This window comes from Bos mutus, chromosome 4 (assembly GCF_027580195.1).
Source record: "Bos mutus isolate GX-2022 chromosome 4, NWIPB_WYAK_1.1, whole genome shotgun sequence".
Taxonomy (NCBI): Eukaryota; Metazoa; Chordata; class Mammalia; order Artiodactyla; family Bovidae; genus Bos; species Bos mutus.
The window spans coordinates 94,546,408-94,555,897 of record NC_091620.1 but is presented as its reverse complement, the minus strand read 5'-3'; positions in this window follow the sequence as shown (position 1 = coordinate 94,555,897).

The following is a 9,490-nucleotide window of genomic DNA, read 5'->3' as shown; positions in this document are numbered from 1 at the left end:
CCCAGCTTCCTAAAATCACTGGATCCTTCTCATCCTTCACAAATAGTGTAAATATGCCCTTCTTCAACTAGTCTTCTTTGAGTATACACTGACTCCTGGATATCCCTACTTCGATATATAGACATATTTAGAACTTGAGATGTTAATATTGAGCTCATGATTGTTTTGCCCCACTCTCCCCGTATATCACTATTGTCAAGGCTGCTTATCTTTCCTGTATGCTATGTCTGTGAATGTTGCCACATTTTAAGTGTAGATGTTTCTCTACAGATCCATTCTGAGTCCTCCCAATCTCACAACCATCTTACCTCCAGGTTGTGTCAATTCTGCTTCTCCTGGCATTGGCCAGGTAGATGTCTGTTCTCAACCACAGAGCTCAATATGTCAGCTTTTCATGCATAACCAAAACAGGGACAGCAATAGAGAGACTGGGAGGCAGGCACAGAGAGACAGAAAGAGGGAGATACAGAGAGAGACAGAAAGACAATGTTTGAGGCACACAACTTCCCAGGATTTTCCAACTTGATAGGTATTATTATTATACTATGACCTGGTTTGCAAAAAGCCATGCCTATCTCTAGGACTGTACAATGCCCTATGCTGTGTACCCATGGCTTGGGTAGTAGGTTAAGAACCTAGATAATGCCTGCTTTAGGTAGAGGCCTCTAAGCCCAACAGCAAACGGGGCACACCTGGCAAGTTCCAGCTCCATGCTAGCTCCAACCTGCAGCAGAGTCTCCTCCAACTAGGCAGCAATAAGGGCTTTTCCTTTTTAAAAGTCCTTTAATACATTATTTGGGCTAGTCTTTTTTTCTTGTGTTATCATTATCTCTTTCAATATTCTTTCAAGATAAACGTTCGACAGTTTTGTCTAAACCCTCTGCCAGGTTAAATATATTTTTTGTTAAATTTACTTGTAATATTCCTAGAAAAAAATTATCAACTTTTTTTAGAAGTTTCATAAGAAAGTATATTTGCTAGTTTACATACTTAACATTTCACCTATGATACACTGAATATTCCTCAAAGAATCTTCAGATGTGTAGTGTCTCTTTGATAATTCAACATATCTTGAGATAAACTGACAAACATCTGCACCTCTTCTGTACAGACAGTAAGGTTGCTCACCTCTATTAAAATTTTAAATGACAACCCAAGTAGTGATACAATATTTATTCCTGTTGCACACATATCATTTGGTATTCCTATGCTGCTGCTGCTGCTGCTGCTGCTAAGTTGCTTCAGTCGTGTCTGACTCTGTGCGACCCCCATAGACGGCAGCCCACCAGGCTCCCCTGTCCCTGGGATTCTCCAGGCAAGAACACTGGAGTGGGTTGCCATTTCCTTCTCCAATGCATGAAAGTGAAAAGTGAAAGTGAAGTCGCTCAGTTGTGTCCGACTCTTAGCAACCTCATGGACTGCAGCCTAACAGGCTCCTCCATCCATGGGGTTTTCCAAGCAAGAGTACTGGAGTGGGTTGCCATCGCCTTCTCCAATTCCTATGCTAACTGATATCAAAAGAACGAACACTGAAATGTCTTAAAAGATAAAGAATCTCATCTTCATCTTAAACAGCATTATGGAGTTCAATGCTGAGTTCATCACCAAATATTTTTTAAGAGTTCTCTTTATTCATTCAAGAACTTTCTTCAGTTATAAAGCATTTTATAAATTAAAATTTTATTATTTATATTCATTTGTATATGTTAAATATTTAATGATGTTTAATTTTGTTGTTTTTCTAAGACTGCCATCTATAGAGAAATGCAAATCAAAACCACTATGAGATACCATTTCACACCAGTCAGAATGGCCGCGATCCAAAAGTCTACAAATAATAAGTGCTGGAGAGGGTGTGGAGGAAAGGGAACCCTCTTACACTGTTGGTGGGAATGCAAACTAGTACAGCCACTATGGAGAACAGTGTGGAGATTCCTTAAAAAACTGGAAATAGAACTGCCTTATGATCCAGCAATCCCACTGCTGGGCATACACACTGAGGAAACCAGAAGGGAAAGAGACACGTGTACCCCAATGTTCATCACAGCACTGTTTATAATAGCCAGGACATGGAAGCAACCTAGATGTCCATCAGCAGATGAATGGATAAGAAAGCTGTGGTACATATACACAATGGAGTATTACTCAGCCATTAAAAAGAATACATTTGAATCAGTTCTAATGAGGTGGATGAAACTGGAGCCTATTATACAGAGTGAAGTAAGCCAGAAGGAAAAACAGAAATACAGTATACTAACGCATATATATGGAATTTAGAAAGATGGTAACAATAACCTGGTGTACGAGACAGCAAAAGAGACACTGATGTATAGAACAGTCTTATGGACTCTGTGGGAGAGGGAGAGGGTGGGAAGATTTGGGAGAGTGACATTGAAACATGTAGAATATCATGTAAGAAACGAGTTGCCAGTCCAGGTTCGACGCGCGATACTGGATGCTTGGGGCTGGTGCACTGGGACGACCCAGAGGGATGGTGTGGGGAGGAGGAGGGAGGAGGGAGGAGGGTTCAGGATGGGGAACACAGGTATGCCTGTGGCGGATTCATTTTGATATTTGGCAAAACTAATACAATTATGTAAAGTTTAAAAATAAAATAAAATTAAAAAAAAAAAAAGAAAGTATTCCTGAGTATGCAGTCATGTTTCTTCTTTAAATAGTTGTATTTTTAAAAATAATTTCATTTTATTTATTTATTTATTTTTGGCTGTGCTCGGTCTTTGTTCCTGCCTGGGCTTTTCTCTAGTTGCAGCAGGTAGGGGCTACTCCTCATTGTGGTGCGTGGGCTTCTCATTGCAGAGGCTTCTACTGTTACAGAGCACAGGGCATGTGAGCTTCAGCAGTTCTGGCATATGGGCTCAGTAATTGCAGCCCGAGCTCTAGAACTCAGGCGCAAGAGTTGTGGGGTACAAGCTTAGTTGCTCTGAAGCATGTGGAATCTTCCCAGACCAGGGATCAAACCCATGTCACCTATATTAGGAGGCAAGTCTTCACCACTGAGCCACCAGGGAAGCCCTAGTTGTATCATTTTTAAGTGCAATTAATTTAAAAACATCTGATATGCTGTACAACACAGGGAGCTCAAACTGGTGCTCTGTGACAACCTAGAGGGGTGGAATGGGGTGGGAGGTGGGAGGGAGGTTCAACAGGAAGGGGACATATGTATACTTATGACTGATTCATAATGATATATGGATAGAAACCAACACAATATTGTAAAGCAATTATCCTCCAATTAAAAATAAAGAAATTTGAAAAATAAGGATCAAAAAAGAAGCATTTAATAAATGACTGGGCTGGGAGAATTTTCACATTTGACACTCACATGACTAAGGTTGAACTAATATTGTATTACACTGTTTAATCCTTAACTTCTGATGTCTATATTTTTATTCCATTTTACAAATGAGAAAACTGGGGTTCCAAAAGAGTACTTAAATTATTCAAGGTCATATTTATAATTTCAAAAGCAACCAAAGTAGAAGAGAACTATGATGAAGGTAAATACAACACTTTTTTGACCATCAGAAAATTAACACCAGTGATATTAATTTTGTTTATTAATAAAAATTAAAAATTAATTTTATGCTTAGCTTTTATGTTTCACATTCCTACAACCTCCAGGAATGAAAGGTGCAAAGATAAAGAGCCTAACTTTGAAGAGCTTGCAGTTTTGTTATTGACAACCACTGGAGCCCACCCTGAGGATACAATGTTCTCAGTGCCTTAGCAGGAAGAACTGGAAAGGGGGCAACAAAAAGGAGGCAGAAAATAGTCACATTGACCCTCCTGGGTGGTGAAAACGGAAATATTGATGCCTGATTCCAACAACAACCATAATTTAAAAAGCAGTATAAATTAAAAAGTTAAAAAAAAAAAAACCTTGGAATTTCTCCACCTACTAACTTCAGAATGCCTCACATTAAAACCATTTAGTTATGGAAATATCTAGAAGATGTAATGAAATCCATCAAACTTGAGTGGGATCAGAAATGTAGCCCACCTGGAAAGCAAGTGGTGTTCTCACTTCTCCAGGTTATTTCTAACCAATGCACACTTCAAAGCAGAGAATTCCCAGATGCTTCCTACTTGAGTTTCTGAATCCTGGACCTCAACTAAACACAACTCGTGAAGTGCAAGTTGGAGAGAAGCTACAGACAGAACAACGTGAAATAAGCAGCCACTTATTAGATTTGCAATCCTATTCAGAACTGAGCCTATGCAATTTACTTTTGTCATGTAACCTTATCATGGAATATTAAGCTAACAAAAAAAGAGAACATCCTTGAAAAGTGACTCATACTGTTTTTCCAACTATTTGCAGACTATCAAAATTGGCAGTGGTCTATTTTTAGAGATTTATAGGACATTTACTATTAGTCTGGCTACTAAGGGTAGTATGGACTCAGTACAGAGAACGCTAAATCAAAAGCTTCATTTTTAGCCAGCATCTATAGGTTAGGGGTACGTGCATTATACTTAAAATTTTATGTATGTGGCACTGACATATTTACCAGAAAATGGAATATGCACGGTTTAGACCTTCATGACTAAGCCAGGTTGCCTGGGGAAGCTTCAAAGGCGATGCTAAATCAAGGCCTGTTTGAATCTTACTCCCTAACAGGCTACATGATAAAATTCAGGCAGCCAGATTCCTGGAGGTTGTAAGAATGTGAAATATAACAGCTACTATCCCTGGTATCAATTTCCTGCAAGCTTTTTTAGGGGAAATTTGGGCCCTGAGATGGGCTTTCCATGTAGCTCAGCTGGTAAAGCATCTGCCTGCAATGCAGGAGACCCTGGTTCCACTCCTGGGTGGGGAAGATCTGCTGGAGAAGGGATAGGCTACCCACTCCGGTATTGGGCTTCCCTGGTAGCTCAGCTGGTAAAGGATCTGCATACAATGTGGGAGACCTGGGTTCAGTCCCTGGATTGGGAAGATACCCTGGAGAAGGGAACGGCTACCCACTTCAGTATTCTGGCTTGGAGAATTCCATGAACTGTATAGTCCATGGGGTCACAAAGAGTCAGACACAACTGAACAACTTTCACTTTTACTTGGGCCCTCGAAGTCCATAGCATGCCTTTTGCAGAGCTGTAGCATCCTTCAGGAAAGAGCTGTGGAGAATCGGCCAGTAGTTAATCAGAGATGAAACAGACATTGCCATTATTATTCTGGAAGACTGTTCAAGGATCAGACATAAAGACCTTTCCTTGAAAGCAAATAGGAGCAGACTAATTTAGAAAACAAAAGTCATAATGCTGAGCTGTCACACAGAGTTGACAGGTACCACACCTGGGCATGACATGAATTCCCAGGCTCTGGGCTTGGCGGAGCCTTTGGTACATTTCTAACCATTTAGCGATTCTAATGCAACTCTGAAAAAGCTGCTTAGAGTTTCTGATGCTTTGCTTCCTCTATTTCTCAACTAAAATCATTTTATTTCAATGGTATTTATTTCTTCAGTGACTCTTCACCGAGGCTCTTCTACTTGCCTGGCAGTCTATAAGGAGGCACCCCCAAGTGGCTCAGGGACAAAGAATTGCCTGCCAATGCAGGAGACAGGAGATGCAGTTTCCATCCCTGGGTTAGGAAGATCCCCTAGAGGAGGAAATGACAATCCACTCCAGTATTCTTGCTTGGGAAATCCCATGGACAGAGGAGCCTGGCGGGTTACAGTCCATGGGGTCGTGGAGTCAGACATGACTGAGCACACTGCACCTATAAGCAGGACATGCAGGATGAATACAATGGTCTTATTATCATAATTCATACATACGACTAGTATAAAGATTAAATCAATGGTGCATGAGGCAAAGAGTAGGCACTCAACAAGTATTAATTTCCTTCCTTCCCTTTCTTGAAAAAGGGCACTTACCACCAGACTGTAATTTTATTTACACTAGAATAGGTAGAGAAAAGTGAAGTTGTATCAGATAAAATCATTTAAAGGATATCACAGTATTCCTGGACCCACAACAATAGCATGGCAGCCATGCATTTACTTAGGAGTTATTAAGAACCTAGCATATGCCAGATCTTGTACTAAACATTAGACTGTAAAGAATAATCAGCGCATACAAACTCAAGGGGATCAAATTTAAAGACTCATTACCATGAGAGCAGTGCATATGAGTTAAACCACAACTCATGTAAGATAATATTTTTCTATAATTTATAGAATAAACTACATAAAGATTTAAATTAAAATGATTTTATAATTAATATGTATATGCAATATATTCAATACAATATATATTTCAAAACCTAATTTTATTTTTAAAAAACTACAGAAGATGCAATGTTGAAAAGCATCATTCTCCCTCCTTACATCAGTCCTATTCCCTAGAAACAGAATTCTCTTATTTATCCTTTAAATTCTGCCAGAAGCTATTTCCATGACACTCTTACTCTAGTGTTGATTATTCAGTTTCCACAAGGTGGTCAGTGGCCACCTTGTCTTGGAAACTGAAGATTTTGCTAAAATTCATGACATCACACTTCTCTCCATCTTCTTCTTCAAATGTCACTCTTTGTAGGATTATTTATACTTTTGTTACAATTGTAACTTTAAATGTTTTATTTAAATCTGAGTGCCATGTTCAATCCAATGTCCAGCGGTACCTTTTGCTTCCCTTATTTTTTCTTTTTTAGCAGCAAGTTTAGCCTTGCTCTTTCTTCCACCTTTCCTCCCTTCCACATCCACACCCCATCCTTTGAAGGTTGAAAATAACTAAACAAGATTTGAATTATATGACTATGTAAATATTGTTCACTACTGGCCAAAGAATAGACAAGGACTGTATTTCTTTTTCGTATGTTCCAATGTCACGAACCATGAACGACGCAATGAAAATATTAGCAGCAATCATGTTTAAGACACTCTCTGAACTGTCTAAAAATCCCGCACATGTTAGTTTGCTTTCTATTTGGAACAGAATTTGTTTGTTTAGTCTTTTTCCCAGGTGTTTTTAATTGCTTTGTTTCCTACGACTTGCCTTTATGATATTTCAGCATTTTTTCTATCTTGCGATTATGTCATCATTTCCAATGGTTCTCAAAGTGTGGTCTGCAACACCCTGTGACTCCTCAAGACTCTTTTAGGGGCTTGCAAGTCACACTGTTTTTATAATGCCACTAAGACAGTATTGGCCTTTTTCACTGTGTGCAAAAGCAACAGGTGGGTGAAACCCCTGACACCGAACTACAGTAGGAATCAGTGTACTCCACTGGCCGGGCAAAACACAGACAAAGAGACAGTGACAGTTACACATGTCCTTGGGCTTCCCTGGTGGCACGGCGGATAAGAATCCACCTGCCGATGCGGGTGACACTGGATTCTGGTCTGGAAAGATTCCACGTGCCCAGGAGCAACTAAGCCAGTGTGCCACAACTACTGAAGCCAGCACACTCTAGGATCCGGAATTACAACTACAGAGCCCGCCTGCTGCAACTACAGGAGCCGAAGCCTAGGGCCTGTGCTCTGCAACCAGAGAAGCCACCTCAGTGAGCAGCCCGTGCACCGCACTGCAGAGTAGCCCCCGCCCACTGCAACTAGAGAAAGCCTGTGCAAAGTAACGAAGATCCAGTACAGCGAAAAATAAATCAATAAATTAAAAAAATAATAATAAACATGTCCTTGCTGATGCAATTAAACTTGTTAATTTCATTAAACCTCAACCCTGAGTGCACATCTTTTTAATATTCTGTGTGACAGGATGGGAGTGCTCTTCAAGCCTCACCTTTGAATTACAAAGAACAAGGGAAATCTTAAGAAAAAGCAGTTTCATGATTGAGTTGTGTCCACTGTCCACTTTTTTCATGGAAGCCATTTTGACATAAAAGAACAACCAACTATGGCTGCTCTGACTTTAGTACTTAGAGATATTTTCAAGAAACTGAAGTAAGTCTGCCAATTCGACAAAACATCTAGCTTTGGAATGAAAAATATCATCTTGGAAAATTTGTATAGGTCATCATTAGCTTAACAGCATAATTCAGTGACAGTTACTTTCCAAATTACCACTGTATATTCTTCCAAAATCATACAAGGATAAAAGATTCATTCCAAGTGCAACCTGGATCAAAGTATTTTCAAACAACTTTTTCAAGGTTATAATTAACATACAACAAACTGTACATATTTAAAGTCCATTATTCACATATGTATGTATACATCCATGGAACCATCACCATAATCAAGATGATGAACATATGTGTCACAATCGAAATTTCCTCACAGCCCTTGTAATAATGCATACAGATGGTCCCCAACTTAACGAGGATTCAACTCATGATTTTTCAACTTTATAATGATTCAAAAAAGATATGCATCAATAGGAATGCTACTTCCAATTTTGAAGTTTGGTCTTTTCCCATGCTTATGATATTGAAAATGCATGCCGCTAAATCTGAGTACCTCTGCTGAGTTTATGATTAACTCTCTATCCAAAACTTCACTTCTTTTCTTTCCCTAAACCCAATCCCCTCAAGATTGAGGAATATCGAAGAAAAGGGGGTATTGAAACCATGTACAAGCCCCTGTGGCCCTATCCTTTAACGTAAGAGGCTTTTGCTTTAGTCTCTCAGGCCTCTCCTTAAACATTCTGACTGGCTGTCTCAAGAGTTAATGAGTTAATGACATAACTCAAGAGTTAATGCTTAAGAAAGGTGAAGATGTAGAATCAAAGAATAGTTGGGCTAGGAAACTGGTAACAATTTAGACTATCAATCCATCACACAGTAGAATCACCCAACTCCTGGTTCCCTGGAAGATATAGATAAAGACCTGACAAACATTCCTAAGTAGCTCTTACAGGGATCAGATCCCCAGCAGATGAAAACTACCGACCACAAGAACACAGACCTTATTGTGTTTATGATCTCGGAGGGAGAGCAGTGAGCAGGCCTGAAGAGATATCTTAGTTCCCTGCCCAGGGATTGAACATGGGTAGCCTGGATGAAAACTCAGGAATCCTAGCCACCAGACCACGAGGGGCTAGAGTCAAGAAGCAAAGTGGCCCTAGTTCTTTCCCTCATTTGAAAGCAAGAATGTTTCAAGGAAGCAAAAACTGTAAAATAGGTACAAAGATTATTATTAGAGATGTATGGGAGAGCACACAGCAAAAGAGGTTGTTTATTTAAGACAGATGCAAGGCAGATAAACACCTCCAGAGAGAGAAAGGGTGTGGGCCTCCTCTCTAATGAGGAGAAGTGCAGTTAAGTCAGAAGCTAGGCAGAGACACACATCTGGAGAGGAATGTGGGTGTCCTAAGTGAGGAGGAGCGCAGCAAAAAAGGAACGTAAATCACTTACATAGGGTAGTCCTTCCGGGTCTTGACCTTTAGCCAGTTGTTTCTTTCCTCACACCTGACTAGTCCATGGACCCTCTCCAAGATGCATGCACAATTTTTTTCTAAGATGGATCCCACTGCAGAGGCCAATGGGTGCACATACACACTTCCCTTTTCA